Raw genomic sequence first — 24,309 nt, forward strand, 5'->3', positions numbered from 1 at the left:
AGTGAGGGATTGGTTACCCAGTGTGTTTAATACAACTGCTGTTGACAGCTAAGTATGCATTACAAAACCCGCTGCAAGATTTTAAGTTTCTACAATTGCAATAACCCCAATAGCATTATGCTAGAGACACTGAGCAATTGCACATTTTTTTAAGTCTAAAAACCATTTCAGTGTATTATACCTATGTTATTGAACACCTTAGATAACGTTCAGTTATAGCAAAACCATTTTATGGCAATAATGCCATTATTATACCAATGTTTTTTTTTTGTAAATCTCTTTTTATTGTTTCATAGCTTATAAGCACAAGTACAAAAAATTTCGTCATTTTTTATACATAAGCAGTCACAATCATGTACATTGTTGGAAATAACACAATCCACATATATAGTTACTTATAAGCACTGTTTTCAAAATATGCATTTTTTTACATATAGTTAGCAACAACTAGTAAAGGAAAGTAAGGAAGGGAGAAAAGGGTGTAGAATGAACCAAAAGAAGAAGAAGGAGGGGATAAAATAATAAAGGGGAAGAATATCAACCATATGGCTCCTCAATGACCCAAAATTTAAACAACTTATACAAGTTGAGTGCAATAGTTTTATAGGAAATGTAGGCATGACATAAACCACGTAGTATGGCTCAATTCCCAATTTCAGGCGAATCAACATAAAAAACATATTCGCATAAAGCAATTTAAAAGACCTGTATGAAGGTCATTATGGGGTTTCCATCCATCTCCCATCACACCAATTACAAACTTATATGCATATAGAATGAAAAAGAATATCTCATAGGAACTACTGTCAGATCATATCAGACAACCGCTGGGTCTAGGGCTTCAGAATCCCTTACGGCTTGAGACTTTTTCCAGGGAAGCCAAGTCTCCAAGTATTTTAATCTGCTACTATGGATCCATCCCACCACCTCCTCCAGTCTATGAAGCTGGTGCATTTTGCTGAACCACATTTTTAAATCTGGTGGAGAGGTATCCCTCCATTTTGTTGGGATCAGTAGTTTAGCTGTCGCAATCATGTGAGTGGGAAGATTTGCCTTAGAGGGTTTGAAGTTAGTAGTAGGGATCCACAGCAACACTAGTTCAGGAGAAAGAGTCAGGTTCAATGAGCAAACATCATTAATGGTACTCTCCACATCCTTCCAAAATTGTTTTATTAAGGGGCAGGACCACCAAATATGGATCATAGATCCCACCTCTAGTTGACATCTCCAACATCGATCAGAGGGAGAAACTCCTATAGAACTCAAATACTCGGGGGTTTTGTACCATCTAGTAATAGTTTTATAGGAATTCTCCTGATATCGAACACACGAGGAGAAACCTTGTGCATGGGAAAGGACATACGTAGACTCCACCTCAGAGAGGACCCTCCCTAGATCCCTTTCCCACTGACGTAAAAAGTATGGTTTTTGAATGGCAAGCTCGGAAAGCAGGTTATTATATGTGACTGAGAGTGACTTCTTCAGAGCGGAAGGAAGGGTGGTGAAGTTTTCTAGCCAAGTGGGCTCCAAAAACGTGTGGTCTGAAGTTTTTTCAAATTTCTTACATAAGTTTTTAAAATCCCAACATTGCACCAGAGAAGGGGGTTTCCAGCCTAATTTGGCATGTGCTTCTGTTAACGATAAGAATTTGTCATTTTCTAGTACTTCACCTACTCTGACATCCCCCCACATATGCCACCAACTTTTATCTCTCCCTTCCATTCTATCAAATAAGTAGGGCAGAACATTTAGAGGGAATATCTTTGATATCTTATTTCCCCTCAGTGAAGACACTGACGAGTTGCGGTAGCAAACTAGCATGCTCTTTGTCAGCGTGCACATTTTCTGACAAAGCTTTAGTGGAGAGTTTGGGAGCCACAGCAGAGCACGTCCGTGTATACCTAAAAGAGACCTCTCTATATCAAGAAATGGAGCTTGGATTTTTTCATTTGTCAGTAGCGCCCATCTAGTTAAGTGAATAGCTCTGTTATATAAGGCCATATCTGGTAACGATATACCACCTCTGATTTTCTTCTGGGAAAGAAGCTGATAGGCAATTCTGGGCCGTTTGGATTTCCACAGAAAGGAGGAAAATGTTCTTCTGATTTGTGTTAGGTAGGATGTGGGGACATGGATCGGCAGGGCTTGGAATAGGTACAATAGTTGGGGCAAAACAAACGTAGCTAATAGGTTTTTCCTACAAAACCAGGACATAAAAGGTACTTTCAAGGAGGAGACAAAGGATTTGATCTTAGTAAGTAATGGCGCATAATTTAGTCTAAACAGTAAATTCAAATCTGCTGGAACATTGACCCCTAGAAATTTAATAGCAGTTGTTGAGCATTTAAACGGGGAAGAATGTTTAAGTGAGTTCAAGGTCTTATTCGGGACATTAACTTGCAGGGCTTCTGATTTGGAGAAGTTTATTTTGAAATTAGAGACTATATTGTATTGATCGAATAAGGTCATTATGGTGGGGAGAGCTTTTTCAGGGTTAGAAATTATGATTAACAGGTTGTCTGCGAATGCAGCAGTCCTGTGATGGTATTGGCCTATAGAAACACCTTGAATGTCATCAGATTGTCTAATTCTTAGGAGGAACATTTCCAAACATAAAATAAATAGTGTGGGTGAGAGGGGACATCCCTGTCTAGTCCCATTTCTGATGGGGAAGGCATCCGACAGGGTACCATTAACTAATACCTGAGCCATTGGGCACGAGTACAGTGAGAATATGGCTGAGACAAATACCGGAGGGAAACCAAATTTCAACAAAGTAGCTCTGATAAAGTCCCAATTTACCCTGTCGAATGCCTTCTCCGCATCAGTACCCAGTAGTAATAAAGGGGTGTTTGTGACACGAGCATTATGAATCAGGTGGATTATTCTCCAAATGTTGTGTTTCCCCTCTCTACTAGGGACAAACCCAACCTGTTCAGGGTCAACAAGTCTAGTCAGTAACGGGGAAATCCTATAGGCCAACAATTTAGACCACCACTTCAAGTCACAGTTGAGAAGGGATATAGGTCTGTAGCTCCCACATTCCACTGGGTCTTTCCCTTCTTTATGCAGGATGGTGATATGCGCCCTCAAGGCCTGGGGAGCTAGCGACATCCCCCCCAACAGTGAGTTGCAGAGATCAGTAAAACGAGGTAGCAGAACCTTTTTAAACTTTTTAAAATAAATAATGGGCAACCCATCAGGTCCTGGGCTTTTTCCTATGGGGATGGAATTAAGAGTCTTCTCAACTTCCGTCACAGAGAAAGGTCTAAGAAGATGCTTGCCCTCCTCTACTGAAAGTGATGGAGCTTTAATCGATGTCAAGAACTTCTCTATTAATGAGGTTATCGTTTTTTCACCAGATATGGAATCTATATTCGGAGTTGGAAGGTTGTAAAGTTGTGAGTAGAAAGATTGGAATGCTTTGGCTATAAGTGGGGTCGATGTTACTCTCAAAGTGGGACCAGTTTTAATCGATGAGACAAAGGTTTTTTCCCTTCTCTTCTTGATTAGATAGGACATCATTTTGTTGCCTTTGTCCCCATGTTCATATATTTTACTCTTCAAAAACAATAAGGACCTTGTTCCTTTGATATTAAGAAGGTCTTTCACTTTGCGTCTAAGTATGACCAGGGCGTTTTTATGGATCTCAGAATGTGTCAGTTTGTGCAATTTTTCTTGTGTTTGAATCTGGGAAAGCAGAGACACCAGTTCCTTCGTGGATTTTTTCTTGACATGGGATCCCAGTGCTATCAATTCACCTCTTATGTAAGCCTTATGAGCTTCCCAAAGTATTGGGGTTGAGGTATCTGGAGTAGCATTTATTGTAAAATAGTTTTCCAATTTGGCTGACAGTGAATCTATGTATGGTTGCGACTCCAGAAGTGTAGTATTTAACCTCCACGACCAAGCTCTATGAGGGAGTTCTTGAAGGGACAAAGACATTTTAACAGGGGCATGATCCGAGATCACAATATTCCCTATCTCCACCTCCCTCACATTAGTAATGTATGTGTCGGTCATGAATAGGTAGTCTATCCGACTATATGAGTTATGGACATGTGAATAATACGTGGAGTCTGACTCTGTTGGATGGACGGTCCTCCAAACATCAAACAAACGTACCTCCGCTAAGGCCATCATCAATCTCCCCATTTGTTTCCTGTTGATGTTATTAGCTCTTGGTGTGACAATGTCTAGTGAAACATTCAGGTCCCCCCCTACCACTAGCATACCTTCTGAGTATTCTTTAATTTTCCTAAGCGCCTTTATTAGCCAGGGAATCTGACCTGAGTTCGGAGCGTACATGTTGGCTATAGTAATCCTTTCATTAAAAATGGTGCCCTGAAGGATAAGTAATCGTCCCTCTGGATCAACAAAGGATTTGGTCAATTTGAATGGGGTTGATGAGCTAATAGCAATGGAGACACCTCTAGAGGCAGAAGAATAAGTCGCATGAAACCACTGCGCATATTTTGCTGTAGGTAATGAGGGGATATGATCATGGCGGAAGTGAGTCTCCTGCCAAAGGACAATGTCCGCTTTCTGTTTTAGATTGAAAATTTGTCTTCTTTTTTGTGGGATATTGAGACCATTCACATTATGTGACAGTATATTTAGATTAGCCATAGCCTACATGTGGAAGGAAGGGTTTTTGAACCATTAAGAGCCCAGCAAAGGTATGGAACCGGGGGAAAACATTTTTACAATGAACTGCAACAATGGACAATGGGTGGCAAGCAATTACCAACATTATCCACAATGTGGGTGGGAGCGTTCCACCAGAGCCAGTCCCACCCACCCGCCTAATGGGCAGGGAGGATGGACCCCGCCCAGCACAACACCCCACCTCTGCATGGGAGAGAGGAAAGCCTGTAACATCAAGACAAGCTGCTATGACATAACAGCTAATTTAGCACCTTATTGTACGGCGGGTGACTACAAATAATGAATTCAATGTAATACTGCAAAGTATGAACCTATAACGGTGAGAAAAATAATCTTAACTGCTCTAGACATCTTCAAGCAAAAGTGACATGTACTTTTGAATATATATGTTGTAGATACTTCTCTACTATAAAGTGGTTAATTGGTATCAAAAATAATAATTTGAACATATAACCTGAAAAGATATCCATGTGTATCATCAGAGGGTTTCCAGCCCACATACACGTGCCCACCTTGGTGACGCACCAAGGATATATGCGTAAGACTATGTGTAGAACTGGAGAAATAAAAGTGTGAATTTAACAGGAGAGTCCTTCCTTAATTCAGGTGATCTTCCTGTTCTTGGGCGATTTCGGTTTCTTGACTACCTGCCATGTTGGAATCTCAGGCAGGTCCGGTAAGCCCAAATCCTCTGGTACTGGCATCCACGACTGCACCTCCACAGGGGTGATACCCAGCTTGTCCCATGCAGCTGCTAAGTCCTGCGGCGTTCTAATGATGATCTGCTGACCAGCCTTAGATGTTGCAAGGCCAAATGGAAAAAGCCATCTCACTGGCAGCTTATGGGATCTCAAGGCATCTGTGACTGGCTTCAGAGCTCTGCGTTTTGCCAGAGTGCTGGACGCCAGGTCCTGGAAAAATTGTATGCGTGCTCCGTTATAGGAGATATCTTTGGCGTCTCTAGCAGCTTTTAAAATGGCAGCAGTGTCCAAAAAGTTCAGTAAACCGCATATAATATCTCTAGGGGGGCCGTTTTCAAGTGGCTTAGGCCTTAGAGCCCTATGGGGGCCTGTGCGGCCTTCTCTTCCCCTATCAGTGATGAGAAAATGGCGGTTACCGCGGTTGCAATTTCTCCCGGCGGGACGTCTTCTGGCACCCCTCTTATGCGGACATTCTTCCGCCTGCTCCTGTTTTCCTGGTCTTCCAGGTGGAGAAGCGCCGAGGTGAGGTGAGTACTGTGATCTTGTAAGACCTTTCGCACAGCCTCCCCGTGACTAGCGATAGCTGCCTGTGTCTCTTCCAGCGCCATAACGCGGCCCCCAATCTGCTTTACCTCCGTCTTTATGTCCGAAATGTCCTTGTGTAAGGGCTGCAGCGCCTTGTAGAGTGTCTTCTTGAAGAAGGCTCTGGATAGAGGCAGGTCTGCAGGTTCGGGTCCCTCCGACATTGCGCAGGAACTTTCCCCATCTGAGTCATCCGGCAGCGCGGCTGCTCTGGCACCCTCCTGGCACCATCTTGGCTCTGTGAGCTGGTGAGAAACTTCGTTTTTTCAGGAAGCGATCCACCTCTGACTGCGTGTGAACCGCTTTTTGAGAACTCTGTGCTGTGTCGCTTCTTTCCTTATTCGTCTTCACCATTATAGGGGGATATAACACCCGCTATACCGAAGCTGCAGCAGTGTCTGTGAAGAGCTCTGGGATCAGACGTCCATCCCGGCTCGCGGCTAGCTCCGCCCCCCCATTATACCAATGTTTTTAAACGTGTTAAATATCACTGCAAGATAACGCATAGTTATTGCAAAATCATTTTACAGCAATAACGATATATTTATACATAGTAATTATACCAGTGTTAATAAAGGCGTTATATTTTTAAGATAATGTCCACTTAAAGCAAAGGCTTTTTACAGCAATAACACCATTATTATACACATTATTAAACATGTTGCATATTACTGCAAGATAAAGTTTAATTATAGCAAAAGCATGTTATGCAATAATGCCATTATTACATTTGTATTAGTAAATGCATTGCATATTACTGCAAGATAAGAAGTAGTTGTAGTAAAAGCAATACTGCAATAATGCAATTTGTATACCCATGTGATTGATTGCATAGTTCAAACACAGTTTACCGCAAACATTGCATAGTTATACCCATGTTAGGTAATGCGTTACTGTATCAGACCATGTACGTAGTTCAAACACATTTTACTTCTAAAATTGCATTCTTATAACCATGATAGTAAACATTTTACTGCATCAGAATGTGTAATTCAAACACACTATACTGGGAAAACTTAATTATTACTTAAGCAAATGATCAATTCCAGTGGACAGCGTGTTTGAAGGGACATTTGTAGGGACATTTAATTGTGCCTATGTCTTTATATTAGAGAAAATACTTTCAATTTTGCTAGTACCGTTTGGTAATCTGAAACCTGCGACTTTTCATTTAAAGTAAACCTATGACTTTTAACCTATAGGCTTCATAATTAAATATCTAGAAAATAGAAGAGTGGGAAATGAAAGTCAAAATGTGAATAGTAGCAGCAGTATCAGCATCAGCTATCTGGCAAGTACTTGTATTAGTAGGCCACAGTCCTCCCTGGCTTCCAGCAGGTGCCACATTATTATTAATGACAAAAAGGATATAATTTTGGATTGGATGTATCACTCCTCCTCTCACTTATTGCAGGATGATGTGAATGTCACTTCTGAGCCAGAGGTCAAATCATTCCTCATCCTTGCAACCCCAGAGAAGAGTTTCAGTTGCATCCTCTCTGTTTTCACTTCTCCCTCCTGGGGGAGGGGCATCATTCTTTTACGAAGAAGAGACAACAAAACCCTGTGTACTATGCAAGATACTCAAGAGAGTGTCCCTGTTGATGACTTGTGTTAGAACAGTCAGCATTTGGATTTTCTATGAGGCAAAGGCTGGGGACCCGATGCATAGCTGTGTTGGTGATGATGGTGGTAGTTTTGGCATTTGTGGCTATGATTGTGACGGTGAGGGTAGTGGTAGCAACAGTGGCACTCAGGGTAAATGAAGAGCAGGAAATCAGGAGGGGTGGGCAAGGATCCCACAATGACATATCACAATCTGAATATTCTAGGCCAAGTGTTTCTAAATTTTATGATATGCCTGTGGGGTAAAAGCGCTTACTACATGTCTCAATTAATTCCTTGACAGTGTAATTTCCAAAATGAAGTCACTTTTTGGGGGTTTACGTAAAGGTACCTCTGAGTGTCTTTAAATGTTGAATGGCACCCAAAAATCATTACAGCAAGATGTACCCTTCGAAAACCATATAGCGCTTCTTTATTTTTTAACGAGTGGAGTGTTTCTGTAAATTAAAGAATATTCAATATTAAAGGGGATGTTTCACTTCAGCAAATAGTATTTATTATTTAGAATAAGATAATAAAGGCATTTACTAATACTAGTGTATTGTTATTATCCATATTGGATAATAATTGGCTTGATTCATTTTTCCATCACATTATGCACTGCTCATTTCCATGGTTACAACCACCCTGCAATCCATCAGTGTTGGTCGTGCTTGCACACTATGGGAAAATTATCTGGCCTTTCTGGTAGCCAGGACTGTGGGTGCACACATAGACCAGTGCTTTTTCCCATAGTGTGCAAGCTCAGCCACTGCTGATGGATTACATGGAGATCGTAACCATGGAAACGAGCAGTGTAAAATGTGATGGAAAAATTCCAGCCAACAAAGTAAGCATTATGGATAACAACAATATATTAGTAAGTGCCTTGTATTAACTTTCTCTACATGCTTAATGCCACTGTTACTTTAAAAATGGATTGATTTGAAAATCTACAAAAAAGTGACATTTTTAAATGTCACCTCCATGTTACTTTAATTCTAAAGGATTTAAAACAGTTGTAAAATCTGTTTTGAATAATTTGAGGGGTGTAGTTTATAAAATGGGTGATGTTTATTATGCAAGGCCCATAAAGTGAATTCAAAACTGAATTGGTCCTTAAAAAGTGGCTTCTTAACATCCCCAAAAAAATTTACATAAAAAGGTTGCTAAATATTAACAACCAATTTCTGAGGTATCTCTATCTGCCTAAAAAGCTGAGAAATTCAAAGCTAAAAAATAGTGATTAAAAAAAAAAAAATTCTGATAATGTTGGATTTTGTGTTATAAAGGTAATATATATATATATATATATATATATATATATATACAGTGGAGGAAATAATTATTTGACCCCTCACTGATTTTGTAAGTTTGTCCAATGACAAAGAAATGAAAAGTCTCAGAACAGTATCATTTCAATGGTAGGTTTATTGTAACAGTGGCAGATAGCACATCAAAAGGAAAATCGAATAAATAACTTTAAATAAAAGATAGCAACTGATTTGCATTTCATTGAGTGAAATAAGTATTTGAACCCTCTAACAAAAAAAGACTTAATACTTGGTGGAAAAACCCTTGTTTGCAAGCACAGAGGTCAAACGTTTCTTGTAATTGATGACCAAGTTTGCGCACATTTTAGGAGGAATGTTGGTCCACTCCTCTTTGCAGATCATCTCTAAATCCCTAAGGTTTCGAGGCTGTCTCTGTGCAACTCTGAGCTTGAGCTCCCTCCATAGGTTTTCGATTGGATTAAGGTCCGGAGACTGACTAGGCCACTCCATGACCTTAATGTGCTTCTTCTTGAGCCACTCCTTTGTTGCCTTTGCTGTATGTTTTGGGTCATTGTCGTGCTGGAACACCCATCCACGACCCATTTTCAGTTTCCTGGCAGAGGGAAGGAGGTTGTCGCTCAGGATTTCACGATACATGGCTCCGTCCATTTTCCCGTTTATGCGAATAAGTTGTCCTGTGCCCTTAGCAGAAAAACACCCCCAAAGCAAAATGTTTCCACCCCCATGCTTGACGGTGGGGACGGTGTTTTGGGGGTCATAGGCAGCATTTTTCTTCCTCCAAACACAGCGAGTTGAGTTAATGCCAAAGAGCTCTATTTTGGTCTCATCAGACCACAGCACCTTCTCCCAGTCACTCTCTGAATCATTCAGGTGTTCATTGGCAAACTTCAGACGGGCCTGCACATGTGCCTTCCTGAGCAGGGGGACCTTGCGAGCCCTGCAGGATTTTAATCCATTGCGGTGTAATGTGTTTCCAATGGTTTTCTTGGTGACTGTGGTCCCTGCTAATTTGAGGTCATTAACTAACTCCTCCCGTGTAGTTCTAGGATGCTTTTTCACCTTTCTCAGAACCATTGACACCCCACGAGGTGAGATCTTGCGTGGAGCCCCAGAGCGAGGTCGATTGATGGTCATTTTGTGCTCCTTCCATTTTCGAACAATCGCACCAACAGTTGTCACCTTCTCTCCCAGCTTCTTGCTAATGGTTTTGTAGCCCATTCCAGCCTTGTGCAGGTCTACAATTTTGTCTCTGACATCCTTGGACAGCTCTTTGGTCTTTCCCATGTTGGAGAGTTTGGAGTCTGCTTGATTGATTGATTCTGTGGACAGGTGTCTTTTATACAGGTGACTAGTTAAGACAGGTGTCCTTAATGAGGGTGACTAATTGAGTAGAAGTGTCTAACCACTCTGTGGGAGCCAGAACTCTTAATGGTTGGTAGGGGTTCAAATACTTATTTCACTCAATGAAATGCAAATCAGTTGCTATCTTTTATTTAAAGTTATTTTTTCGATTTTCCTTTTGATGTGCTATCTGCCACTGTTACAATAAACCTACCATTGAAATGATACTGTTCTGAGACTTTTCATTTCTTTGTCATTGGACAAACTTACAAAATCAGTGAGGGGTCAAATAATTATTTCCTCCACTGTATATATATATATATATATATATATATATATATATATCATCTTAAATTTACCACTTACATGAAGTACAATGTGTCACGAGAAAACATTCTTAGAATGACTTGGATAAGTAAAACCATTTCAACGTTATTACCAAGAAGGTGAAAAATGGCTGTGTCCAGAAGAGGTTAAGCACCATCTACCCTCAATAAGAGAATACTGGGGACACCATTAATCCTAACCAAATACCCAACTCAATTTGCTGAAATTTATAATTATAACAAATATTTTTATTAGTAAACTAGCTAAAGGACACGGCTTTGCTCGGGTATATTTAATCTATTTAATCTAATGTTTGTCTGTGTCGTTAAAAGATATCAACACTATCCACTATAACAGTGACATCTACAGCACCCCGCCCCGTTCAGACTCCCTGTCCTCCATCTGGCGCAGGGCCTGGATGGACACAAGGATAGCCTTTTGAACAGCTCACTCTCAGACAGCAGCACTGTGCTGTCTGATTGTGAGCTGCAGGGAGAAAATCGCCTTCCCTCAAACCTTTGCAGCTAACAGAAGTAGATTTTTAACTTCAATTGTTCAATCCCTGTTGGCTAAAAAGTGGGAGGGGGCATAGCCTAACCGAATCGGGGCGTGGCTTAGTGGGACCTAAAGGTTGATTTTTAACGTAATTTTTTTATCTCTGTCGGCTGAGGAGTGGGAGGGTGTGTGGCCTAACCAACATAGTAACACAGTACATAAGGCCGAAAAAAGACATTTGTCCATCCAGTTCGGTCTGTCATCCTGCAAGTTGATCTAGAGGAGGGAAAAAAAAACTAACAAACTGTGAGGTAGAAGCAAATTTTTCCCACTTTAGGAGAATAAAAAAAAATCCTGACTCCAATTAGGCAATCAGAATAACTCCCTGATTCAAGGACCCCTCTCTAGTAGCTATAACCTGCAATATTATTACGCTCCAGAAATACATCTAGGCCCCTCTTGAATTCCTTTATTGTACTCACCATCACCACCTCCTCAGGCAGAGAGTTCCATAGTCTCACTGCTCTTACCGCAAAGAATCCTCTTCTATGTTCTTATCTCCAGACACAGAGGATGTCCCCTCGTCACAGTCACATTCCTAGGGATAAGTAGATGATATGAAAGATCTCTGTACTGACCCCTGATATATTTATACATAGTAATTAGATCTCCCTTCAGTCGTCTTTTTTCTAAAGTGAATAACCCTAATTTTGATAATCTTTCAGGGTACTGTAGTTGTCCCATTCCAGTTATTACTTTAATTGCCCTCCTCTGGACCCTCTCCCGGTCTGCTCTGTCTGCCTTGTTTACAGGAGCCCAGAACTGTACTCAGTACTCCATGTGTAGTCTGATTAGCGATTTGTAAAGTGGTAGGACTATGTTCTTATCACGGCATCTATGCCCCTTTTGATGCAACCCATTATCTTATTGGACTTGACAGCAGCTGCCTGACACTGGTTTTTGCAGCTTAGTTTGCTGTTTATTAAAATTCCTAGATCCTTTTCCATGTCAGTGTTACTGAGTGTTTTAACATTTAGTATGTATGGGTGACTTGCATTATTCCTTCCCAACTTTACATTTGTCAGTGTTAAACCTCATCTGCCACTTATCTGCCCAAGCCTCCAATCTATCCAGATGCCTTTGTAGTACTACACTGTCCTCTTCAGTGTGAATTACTTTACATAGTTTAGTGTCATTTGCGAAAATTTATATTTTACTATGCAAGCCTTCTACAAGATCATTAATAAAGATAAAGATAATAGAGCCCAATACTAACCCCTGATGTACCCCACTAGTGACAGTGACCCGATCTGAGTGTGTACCGTTAATAACCACACTCTGTTTTCTATCACTCAGCCAGTTACTTACCCACATACCAGATCGGGGACGTGTCCTTTTGAACAGCTCACTCTAAGACATCAGCACTGTGCTAAGTGTGAGCTACAGGGAGAAAGTCACCCTCCTTCCTACCCCTGCAGCTGACAGAAGTATATTTTCACCTTCATTTTTTCAATCCCCGTTGGCTGAAAAGTGAGAAGGGGCGTGGTCTAACCATATCAGGGCGTGGCTTAGTTGTACCTGGAGGAGGGGTTTTAAGTTCGTCTTTTGAGGGTGGACACATTGTGGCAGGGGGCGTGTCTGGGCTCCTTCTTGCAAGAGTGACGCCCATCTGGGCACCTTATTGGCTCATTTGCATACCAAATAAACTTGATTTTCGGAGGATAAAAACATCTATTGCTAAAACAAAGGCACATCTTGAAATAAGGTACTACGTGCTATTAGACCATGGCTTTACTTCAATAGCGATTATCCTGGTACACAGATTTCCTTTAAAGCTTACCTACAGCAGTGAAGACAAATGGCTGCATTGTTATGGAAACCTGGTCTAAAACTGTGTATGTGTAGGCTTGCAAGATTCTATTGGCTGATAAGGGTCATATGACCAAGTTTCTATTGGCTAATGTATTTTTGGGGGGAATATCTCAGGAAAGGTTCATTTTAGAGAGCTGAGACCTGGTCTAAAACCTTAGCGGACATACATACATACACACATATACACTCAGCTTTATATATTAGATATGTTACTAATAGGTAGGAGTAAATAGAAGGGAGTGTGACTGCAGAATCAGACAGCACACAATTTGTATTTACCATAAATATAATTAAATACAAAATTAAATACAAAATTATAAGATATTTTTAATTAAGACTATTGGTAAAGTTAATTCCTTTGCAAATGAACAGTTCAAATTGGCTGTGAGAGTAGATTTTCCCTTTTATAGTCAGAGATAGATAGATAAAGGATCCATTCACACGTATGTAAGTGTTTTGCGGATCAGCAAATTACGGATCTGCAAAACGCGGACACCTGCAATGTGCGATCTGCAATTTGCAGACCGCACATCACAGACACTATAATAGAAAATGCCTTTTCTGGTCTTGCCGACAAGAATAGGACATGTTCTATTTTTTTTTTTCAGAAACGGAATTGCGGATCACGAAAAAACAAATCCCGAAAAAACGGATGCGGATCCCAAAAATGCAGATTTTCCGTTCCAGCCCCATTGAAAGTGAATGGGTCTGCAAATTTCGGAACGAATGCGGACCCAAATTACAGATGTGTGAATGGATCCTAAAGAAGTAAATTAAATGATATATTTCCATAAATATATTATAACACTGTTATGTAACACATTAATATTCACATGCAGAATGCTTATTTTATTTTGGTGCACTGCATAACAAAGTATAAGTTAAAATGGTATATGTCTATAAAAATCCAAGTCATGTTATATTTTCTCTGCATGTTAATTTTAATTACGTTACATGTAGTATTTAAGTACAGTACGTAGATAAAACAGTGCAAGTACAACAAGGGATGTGATGGACTGGTGGAAAAGATAGCTTTTAGCATTGGCTGATGGAGATCAAGAGTATATGGTAGTACAACATAGTTATTTAATAGTGTTGAGCGGCATGTCCCATATTCGAATTCGCGAAATTTCGCGAATATTCGAAAGAATATTCGTAAAATATTCGCGAATATTCAAATTCGTTATTATTTCGCATATGCGATATTTCGAATTTTCGCATCGCATAATACATATTATGAGATGCAAAATTCGCATGTGCGCTAATGAAATCGCCTTACGAAGATTCGCAACTCAATTCAATCACTAATGTAAGAATGCAAAGCCCTTTGCCTCTGTTCTGGGACAAGTGCTGATATTCGCCTGTGCGCTAATAAAATTGCCTTACAAATATTCGCGCCTCAATCACTTTCTAGGCAATGTGAGTAAGATCTGAGCTTTTGGAGTTTTGTGAATCAATCGAGATACAGTGGGGGGTGATGACTGTAGTTGACAGAGTACAGATCAATGTAATCTGTAAGGTGGAAAATCGAATTTTACGAAGTTCGAAGTATTCGCGAATATGGTGCTATACTATATACATGCACAGGCCTTTGCCTCTCTGTTCTGGGGACAAGTGTAGATATTCGCATGTGCGCTAATAAAATCGCCTTACGAAGATTCGCAACTCAATTCAATCACTAATGTATGAATCATACATTAGTGATTGAATTGAGTTGCGAATCTTCGTAAGGCGATTTTATTAGCGCACATGCGAATATCTACACTTGTCCCCAGAACAGAGAGGCAAAGGCCTGTGCATGTGCATTCATATAGTATAGCACCATATTCGCGAATACTTCGAACTTCGTAAAATTCGATTTACGAATATTCGTATTTTTTACAGTATGAATGCAAAGCCCTTTGCCTCTGTTCTGGGACAAGTGCCGATATTCGCCTGTGCGCTAATAAAATCGCCTTACAAAGATTTGCGCCTCAATCACTTTCTAGGCAATGTGAGTAAGATCTGAGCTTTTGGACTTTTGGGAATCAATCGAGATACAGTGGGGGGTGATGACAGTAGTTGACAGAGTACAGATCAATGTAATCTGTAAGGTGGAAACTAAAATAAAAAATACGAATATTCGTAAATCGAATTTTACGAAGTTCGAAGTATTCGCGAATATGGTGCTATACTATATGAATGCACATGCACAGGCCTTTGCCTCTGTTCTGGGGACAAGTGTAGATATTCGCATGTGCGCTAATAAAATCGCCTTACGAAGATTCGCAACTCAATTCACTAATGTATGAATGCAAAGCCCTTTGCCTCTGTTCTGGGACGTGCCGATATTCGCATGTGCGCTAATAAAATCGCCTTACGAAGATTCGCGCCTCAATCACTTTCTAGGCACTGTGAGTAAGATCTGAGCTTTTGGACTTTTGGGAATCAATCGAGATACAGTGGGGGGTGATGACAGTAGTTGACAGAGTACAGATCAATGTCATCTGTAAGGTGGAAAGTAAAATAAAAAATACGAATATTCGTAAATCGAATTTTACGAAGTTCTACGTATTCGCGAATATGGTGCTATACTATATGAATGCACAGGCCTTTGCCTCTCTGTTCTGGGGACAAGTGTAGATATTCGCATTTGCGTTAATAAAATCGCCTCACGAAGATTCGCAGCTCAATTCAATCACTAATGTAAGAATGCAAAGCCCTTTGCCTCTGTTCTGGGACAAGTGTAGATATTCGCATGTGCGCTAATAAAATTGCCTTACGAAGATTCGCAACTCAATTCACTAATGTATGAATGCAAAGCCCTTTGCCTCTGTTCTGGGACGTGCCGATATTCGCATGTGCGCTAATAAAATCGCCTTACGAAGATTCGCGCCTCAATCACTTTCTAGGCAATGTGAGTAAGATCTGAGCTGTTGGACCTTTGGGAAACAATCAATTATATGTGTACTGTAATTTTGTGAAAAAAAAAACAAAAAAAAAACAAATATTCGTTTTTACGAATATATGGCACTATATTCGAAATATTCGCGAAATCGCGAAGTTGCGATATTCACGAAAAAAATTCGCTTTTCGAATATTCGCGCTCAACACTATTATTTAACACTGCTATTTTGGTGTGTTTTGTAAATGGGTGACTGGTGACAATTGTTGATTTAGTTTTATTATGCTTGGTTCCATCAGTTATCACTTGAAACTGACAATAACTATTACTTCGTAAGACAAATTGCCAGTTTGGTCTAACAGTACAAGAAATGTTATGGACTGCTCTGAGTGACCTTGCCTTAGAAACCCTTTGCAGTTTCCTTGCTGTAAAACACATTTGACTTATTCAGATATCCATCTTTCATTCTAATCTGAAATTAAAAATTGTCATTGTTACTATTTAATGATGGCTATAAATCTCACATTATGAGAAGATAATAAAATGTTACTTTTCTTGAAATACAGAACATTTATAATTGCAATATTAAAATGTACTAATGCACATACTTAGATTTCATTTTCATGACACTGTTCTTATTACTACTTACTTTAAATTAGAGCATGTAATGGTTATAACCATGAGTAGTCATTTAAGGAGCTGCACACTATTCAGAAAGGGTTTTTTCTCAGTACAAATATAAGGCAATCTGTACAGCAAGCTAAAGTTAGACAGGGAAGATGCAACATGCCAAACTTTTTAAGAAAAATCTTTTTCTTTTTCACAATGAATAGCAACATTTCAGCCTCTCTATGCAATATTTCTTAGGTTCAAAATGGTTCCATAGATGGACTGAAATATTGCTCTTTATTGAGAAAAAAAAAACTATTTTGCGAAAGAAATTTTCAGTGCTGCTGTTTCTTTCCTTGGTAATTTTAGTGACTAAAGGTTTTGGAGTCCAGCGTTCTGAGGCTTGCACCCAGTCATATAATTATTGCTTTTCACTGTGTTGCTATACTTGGCTCTTGAACTGCAAACTACAATTTATGGCTCTGGAAATTAGAATGAAATATTCTAAAACACACTTGATAATACTGTATCCTGCTATACATGATTCCCTTCTCACAAACTACCGTAGAAATACACTCGCAATTCTGCAAAATATGATCGTTTTGTCTGGTGGCATTATACTGTCCTCATACACGTTAGCACGGTGTGTAATCTGACATGTAGCTAAACCTTCTGTCCTCTGAGGAAAAGAGACTGTTCTGCTTTAAGGTTCTCTTTATTGCTCGTAGACTGACAGAAAAAAAAATGAAATACAGAATAAAACAGTAGTATTTTAGAACATAAATATCCATGGTACATGGCATAAGGCACAGAATAATCTGCTATACATTCAGTATATGAGATAATACAATGATAGTGAGCTATCAGATACAATAACCATAATAAACTGCATTAAATGACACATAGATAGTGCTCTTACCGACTATGCTAAAAAACAGGCTGAATAACAGATGATGTGGCAGGAAAACCAGTGAGAATGTTTAGCTCCTGAGACATAAGATGGTGGCTGCTTGCTGTACCAGCACAAGACCAGCAAGAACCAGAAACTACCCACAATGCTCTGGAATTTCCATAATGCATAGAGAAAAACAGGCTGGATGAAATACCTAAACTCATCAATAGATGGTGCTGTTACCACACAATGCAATGCAAATGAGCTACAACACAGTTAAATGCAATGTCAATTGCTAAATAGACAGAAACAACTGGATCTGCTTCTGGGGACAGAACACTCCCCGCTTGACGTCAACCAACGTCACTATTTTATTTGTTGGGTGCGGAACAGAAACAATTGGTCTGAGGAACAATTTGGTCTCTCCCTGTCTCCATATTTTCGATTCTACTTTGCATATAATTCCGTCCTTACTTGGGAATGTCTTAGTCACAAGACCTAACGGACACTCGTTCCTTCGTGACTGGCAGTCTTTCATTAGGACTACATCGCCGGCCTGGAGGTTAGGCTTGCTGGTTTGCCACTTTCTCCTCGGTTGCAGAGTGGGACTGTATTGCTTTATCCACTTGTCCCAGAACGAGTTTGAGAGACTCTGTACTTGTCTCCATCGATTGAAGTAACTTTTGTTTTAGAAAAGGAACATAGGTCAATTGCCCTGGTGCTTCAACACCTTGAGAATATAGGAGGTCTTCACCAAAGGGCAGGTTCTTCTGATCTTTCCATGTTGAAGACTTACTATTTACATGAATAGAGTATGTACTGCTTAATTCTAGGACATCCATGTTTTAAGAAAACACAGGTCTTTAATGGCTGATGGGTGACTCGATCAAGACTATTTTAAAATCTAAGTTAATCACTGGCTTAGCTATCTCCGCAACTCACATAGGCTTCATTGGAGAGGGCCATGCACATATGAGGCTGCTTTCCTATATGGCTATGATAATAGGTCAGGTGGGAAATGATCCCAGATATGGGATGAAGGTCACCACCAAACATTTTGCCTAGGGAGCTTCATCAATATTAATCTGGACATATGGCTGCTGTCACATAACAAGTGAATATCAAGGATGTTCTTGTTTATAGTGAGACCTCGAGAGAAAAGTATGGCTCACCTCAGCTTGACCTACTGTAAACTTACTTTTCCATGGACAATGTCAAGTGATGCATTTATTTTATAGCACCACAAATTATAGCCATGCCTTTTAGATTTTGGAAAAAAATTGGATATTGAAACTAGCATAGCTGGGACCCTCTCTCCTTCATACACAGCCCTAACAAGACTGTTGGATTATTGTGAGTATATTTGCACAGACCTAGCATGCATCTACTGTAATTAACTCTCCTTAGGAAAGAGAGCACCTTAATCAGTGTGAGGAAACTTATAGTCCATACATGCTCCTCTGGAATTCTGGGAGGGAAGAAATGCAAATTAGCTCTTAACAAGCTTTGCCTCTAATGCCACCAGATGTAAGGCAGCTATCCTATAAGTCAATATTCAGCTCTTAAAATAAGCCTTAAGACATGACTTGGATATTAAATAAGCCAGCACCTCATCTTCAGACAGCTGTTTCGGGGTGATTGCCCCTCATCAATGCAGAGCAGAGAGTACTGGGTAGGAGGCCTGTGTCCGAGCAAGGGGTGAACTAACTCTCCTTAGGTAGAAAGCTCCTTAATCATTGTGAGGAGACTTATAGTCCCCCCTTACTCGGACACAGGCCTCCTACCCAGTTAAGCCAGTACACTCTGCTCTGCACTGATGAGGGGCAATCACCCCGAAACAGCTGTCTGCAGATGAGGTGCTGGCCTATTTAATATCCAAGTCATGTCTCAAGGCTTATTTTAAGAGCTGAATATTGACTTATAGGATAGCTGCCTTACATATGGTGGCATTAGAGGCAAAACTTGTTAAGAGCTAATTTGCATTTCTTCCATCTACTGTAATTGTCACCTTATTACTTAGAGCATGATGAATCACAATGTGTAATTTGTGTTTTTGCATAGCAAAATGAATTTGTGCACTTACTTTTCATTCATTAATGTATGCTTCAGAGTATTGTACTATACATGTCAGAATGAAATTGATTTATGAGTTTTATTACTCATTTACATATTTTTCTAGAGCAAATAATGTGGATAGACATGGTATTGCAAGCAAACATAATAATTATACATAAAGTATATACAATTCTAGTAACCCAAAGTGTGGAAAAACAAACTAGTACTTGCTATATCTGTATAGAGATTATATTCCAACAAATAATTAATTAATGAAGGCAGATGGTGGATATTGTTATACCATATGCCAGAGGAATGCCCGAGGAACTAGATATGCACCATTCAGCTAAAAAATAAATGCTTTTGTAAATAAACTTGGCACTCTGCACCAAGTCTTAATTTTCCCGGAACCACACAATTGTTACATTTAGCTATTCCCATTAAATGCCTTTCCACTATAACATGATGATGGTGGTAGTAGTGGCATCTGTAGCAAGGGTTGTGATGGTAAGGAAATGGTAGCAACAGTGGCATTTAGGGCAAATAAAGATCAGGAAATCAGAAGGGGGTGGGCAAGGAGCCCACAATGACATATCACAATCTGGATATTCAGGGCGAAGTGCTTATAAATTTTAAGAAATGCCTGTGGGTTAAAACGCTTACAACTATAGATGAGTGAATTTTAATAAAATTCAATTCGCTGGTTTGCCAATTAAAAAATAAATAAAAAAAAGGTTTGATCCGAAAATATTTATGACAAATTTTGTTAAAAAATTGCTATTTCCTGGCTGCAGAGAGCCTTTATACTGGTGTAAAACACTGTGCCTTGCAGTAACACACATAGGGAGTCTGCTTTGGTAGTGAAATAATACTGTGAGTCCATATGACATGCAGATTACAGGCGTTACTCTTAGAATCACTGCACACTTCACTTATTTGTGCAGTCACAGGGCCAAAACTGACCAAATAACTCAACTATGAACTCTGCCTTACAGGTCGCTGTTAACACCAAGAAGAAGCACACTCCTTTTACACCGTCGTCAGTTGATTTCACATAGATGTCTACAGAACCTGTTCTATTAAACGCTTATACAAGTAGAGCCCTCCGACAGAGTGGAGAGGGTGTTAGCAGTAGGTTTGTGTTGACGTTACTAATTATTTTGCCCTTTCTCTGATCCGTCAGAACAATAACCCACAAAAAATGGATCATGTCTGTTAAGCATCCGCCTCAACTCGATCCTCATTTGGTCAGTATTCTATGAGTATTGCAAATGCAAAAAAAAAAAAATCAGGAGTGGCTCCAAAACAGAGATGTTTTCATGCATGTCTTTTGTACCCACTCCTGCTTTTTGCTACCAAATCATAAGCCAATTCTGATGGGACCATGCAGGCCTTATAGCTGCTACACAGACAGGATCTGTTGAGCATCTCATTTTTCCTTCCTTCTGACAGATTAGAAGAAGGGTCAAATAAATGATGATGTCAGCCAGGCCAAAAGGTAAAATAGTAGCCCAGTCATGAAGTGGGGAGGGTGGTAACAGCATGAGAAGTCCACAGATTGTCCCTATGACATAGTGGTGAGGTGGAAGCGGCATGAGGCGATCACAGAGTGGCCCAATGACAGAGTCTGGAGGTTGTGGAAGCATCAGGAGGCCACAGAGTGGCACAATGACAGAATGTAGAAATGGCAGCAGCATCAGGAGGCCACAGAGTGGCCCAATGACAGAGTATGGAGGTGGCGGCAGTATCAGGAGGCCACAGAGTGGCACAATGACATAATGTGGAGGTGGCAGCAGCATGAGGACGCCACAGAGTGGCAATGGGACATAGTGTGGAGGTGGCAGCTGCATCACGAGACCATAGAGTGGCAAGGTGACATGGTATGGAGGTGGCGGCAGCATCAGGAGGCAACAGAGTGGCAAGGTGACTTAGTGTGGAGGTGGCAGCAGCATCACGAGACCAAAGAGCGGCAAGGTAACAGTGTGGAGGTGGAAGCAGCAGCATGAGGAGGCCACAGAGTGGCAAGGTGACATATTGTAGAGGTGGCAACAGCATCAGGAGACTACAGAGTGGCAAGGTGACATAGTGTGGAACCACCGCATCAGGAGGCCACAGAGTTTTAGGATGTCTTGCAGATTGTTGGAAGACATCAGGAACAACAAGAATGAATATGTTTGCTGTGTAGGACACATGGCTCAGCCCTCCTTGACGCAGCACCAACACCATGTTCTTCCTGATGTCAGTCATCATGGTTCACATTTTGAGTTGTCGCTGAGAAAGCCAGGATTTGATTTCTTGCTGAAGGACACGGAGCAGTTACTCCCCTGTGTGAATCCGGTCACCCAGGTAATCCAGGTGTAGAATAACGTGAGAGTAATGAGAAGGGTCACACATGACTTGCATACACTACAAGCCTCCAACATAACTCTTGGATCTCTACATAAAAATAATGTTTTTGCTTTAAATAGCGAGAGTGGCATAGTTGGAGATATTGACTTCACAAGAGATACAGAGCAGCTGAGTTCAGTCACCTCTATTTGCTTCCTGCTGTTTACTGCTCCTGAATTAAAATTGGGGCAACCAGCTTTAACTTCCTCTGATGTGTATGCTTATGGAGTCGTTTTGTTATGGCTTTGCACAGGGAGCAAGATAGTTACGCACAATTCTGATAGAACTCCTGATCTTAAGAAACTGTACTTGGACTCCAAAGCAGAGGCTCTCCTGTCATGTCTTGTGTGCTGTGGAGATCGAATGCAGACGGAGTACATAAAAATACCTAAATATTTTTAACTTACTGAAGCTGCTTGATTTAATTGTGATTAGATGGTAAAGGTAAAGTCTGCTGGTGTGTTGTCCTCAACATCTTCATTATGTTTATTGCAGGACACACGACAACGTAATTTGGTCCATACAGCAAAAGGAGGTCTACAATTAGGCTTTGATTTTCCCGGAAAAAAAAAAACATGTTTGAAATTAAAAAAAAAATCATAAATGAAAGGATAATGGAATTCAGTTCATACAGAACAAATTGTATAATAACCCATCAAGTTTCCCCAAAAAAGCCTGTTTCACATAAAAAACATTTCACCACTACGTAGGTCGGTTCATACCGCAAAAGGAGGTGTACAATCACCCATCAATTTTCCCAGAAAAAAGCCTGTTTCACATAAAAAATTGCACCACTGCATAATTCAGTCCATACCGCAAAAAGAGCTTTACCCCATATAACTGCACCGCTGAATGGCAAATAGGCCCTAATTTTTTTTCACTTTTACAATACGTAAGTCTTTTCAACATATAAGTGCAACACTGAGCAGCGACTATATTTTTATTTTGCCACTAATACACGGCAAACAGGGCTTTGGAATATATAACTGCACCACTGAATGGCAATTAGGCCCTAATTTGTTTCCACTTTTCCACTACACAAAAGGATTTTCAACATATAAGTGCAACGCTGAACGGCAAATATATTTTTATTTTGCCACTAATACAGGGCAAAAAGGGCTTTAGAATATATCACTACACCGCTGAACGGCAAATAGGCCCTCATTTTTTTCCACTACAAAAGTCTTTTCAACATATAAGTGGAACGCTGAATAGAGAATATATTTTTATTTTGCCACTAATACATAGCAAACAGGTTTTAAAATATATAAGAAAACCACAGAAATAAGATAATAATGCACTTATTAAAGTAGATGCAAGCACTATATATGGACAAAGTCCTCATTCTGATATGATAATATCTGAGACACTTAGTCAATATATTTTGATCAAAACACATCTAAGCCCGCCTACCGAACGCCAAGATGGTCTCCGGTCAGGCGGGTCCTACGCTAAACCTACCTAAGCCGTTGGGCTTCTATGTTCAGGAGCTCAGACGCCGCACATATGGTGTGCTGCTCCTAGTCACCTCCATGTGCATCAAGCAACCAACTAGGAGCAGCACACCATATGTGCGGCGTCTGTGCTCCTGAAAATAGAAGCCCAACGGCTTAGGTAGGTTTAGCGTAGGACCCGCCTGACCTGAGACCACCTTGGCGTTCGGTAGGCGGGCTTAGATGTGTTTTAATCAAAATATATTGACTAAGTGTCTCAGATATTATCATATCAGAATGAGGACTTTGTCCATATATAGTGCTTGCATCTACTTTAATAAGTGCAGTATTATCTTATTTCTGTGGTATTCTTCAATAATATGTCCAGGGACATCCACACATTTGTATATCATATCGTGCAGGATGTTTTTATCTTAGTTTTTTCTGTGGATAATTTTTTTTTGTCTATGTAGTATTTGCTTGAGGGAGTGGCACCTTTAAGTGTGAATGCGCACCTATTATCTTGGGAGTAGCATTCCTCTGCACTTTTGCCCCCCTCCCCTATCCAATAGAGCGCCTTGATTAGGTGGCACATATGGCTGTGCTTGCTCCTCCTCCCATTGGTTGCTTGATGCACATGGAGGTGACTAGGAGCAGCACACCATATGTGCGGCGTCTGCGCTCCTGAACATAGAAGCCCAACGGCTTAGGTAGGTTTAGCGTAGGACCCGCCTGACCTGAGACCACCTTGGCGTTCGGTAGGCGGGCTTAGATGTGTTTTGATCAAAACATATTGACTAAGTGTCTCAGATATTATCATATCAGAATGAGGACTTTGTCCATATATAGTGCTCGCATCTACGTTAATAAGTGCATTATTATCTTATTTCTGTGGTTTTCTTCAATAATATGGCCAGGGACATCCGCACATTTGTATATCATATCGTGCAGGATGTTTTTATCTTAGTTTTTTCTGTGGATTTTTTTTTTTGTCTATGTAGTATTTGCTTGAGGGAGTGGCAAATTCAAGTGTGAATGCGCACCTATTATCTTGGGAGTAGCATTCCTCTGCAATTTTGCCCCCCTCCCCTATCCAATAGAGCGCCTTGATTAGGTGGTACATATGGCTGTGCTTGCTCCTCCTCCCATTGGTTGCTTGATG

This window comes from Bufo gargarizans, chromosome 6 (assembly GCF_014858855.1).
Source record: "Bufo gargarizans isolate SCDJY-AF-19 chromosome 6, ASM1485885v1, whole genome shotgun sequence".
Classification (NCBI taxonomy): domain Eukaryota; kingdom Metazoa; phylum Chordata; class Amphibia; order Anura; family Bufonidae; genus Bufo; species Bufo gargarizans.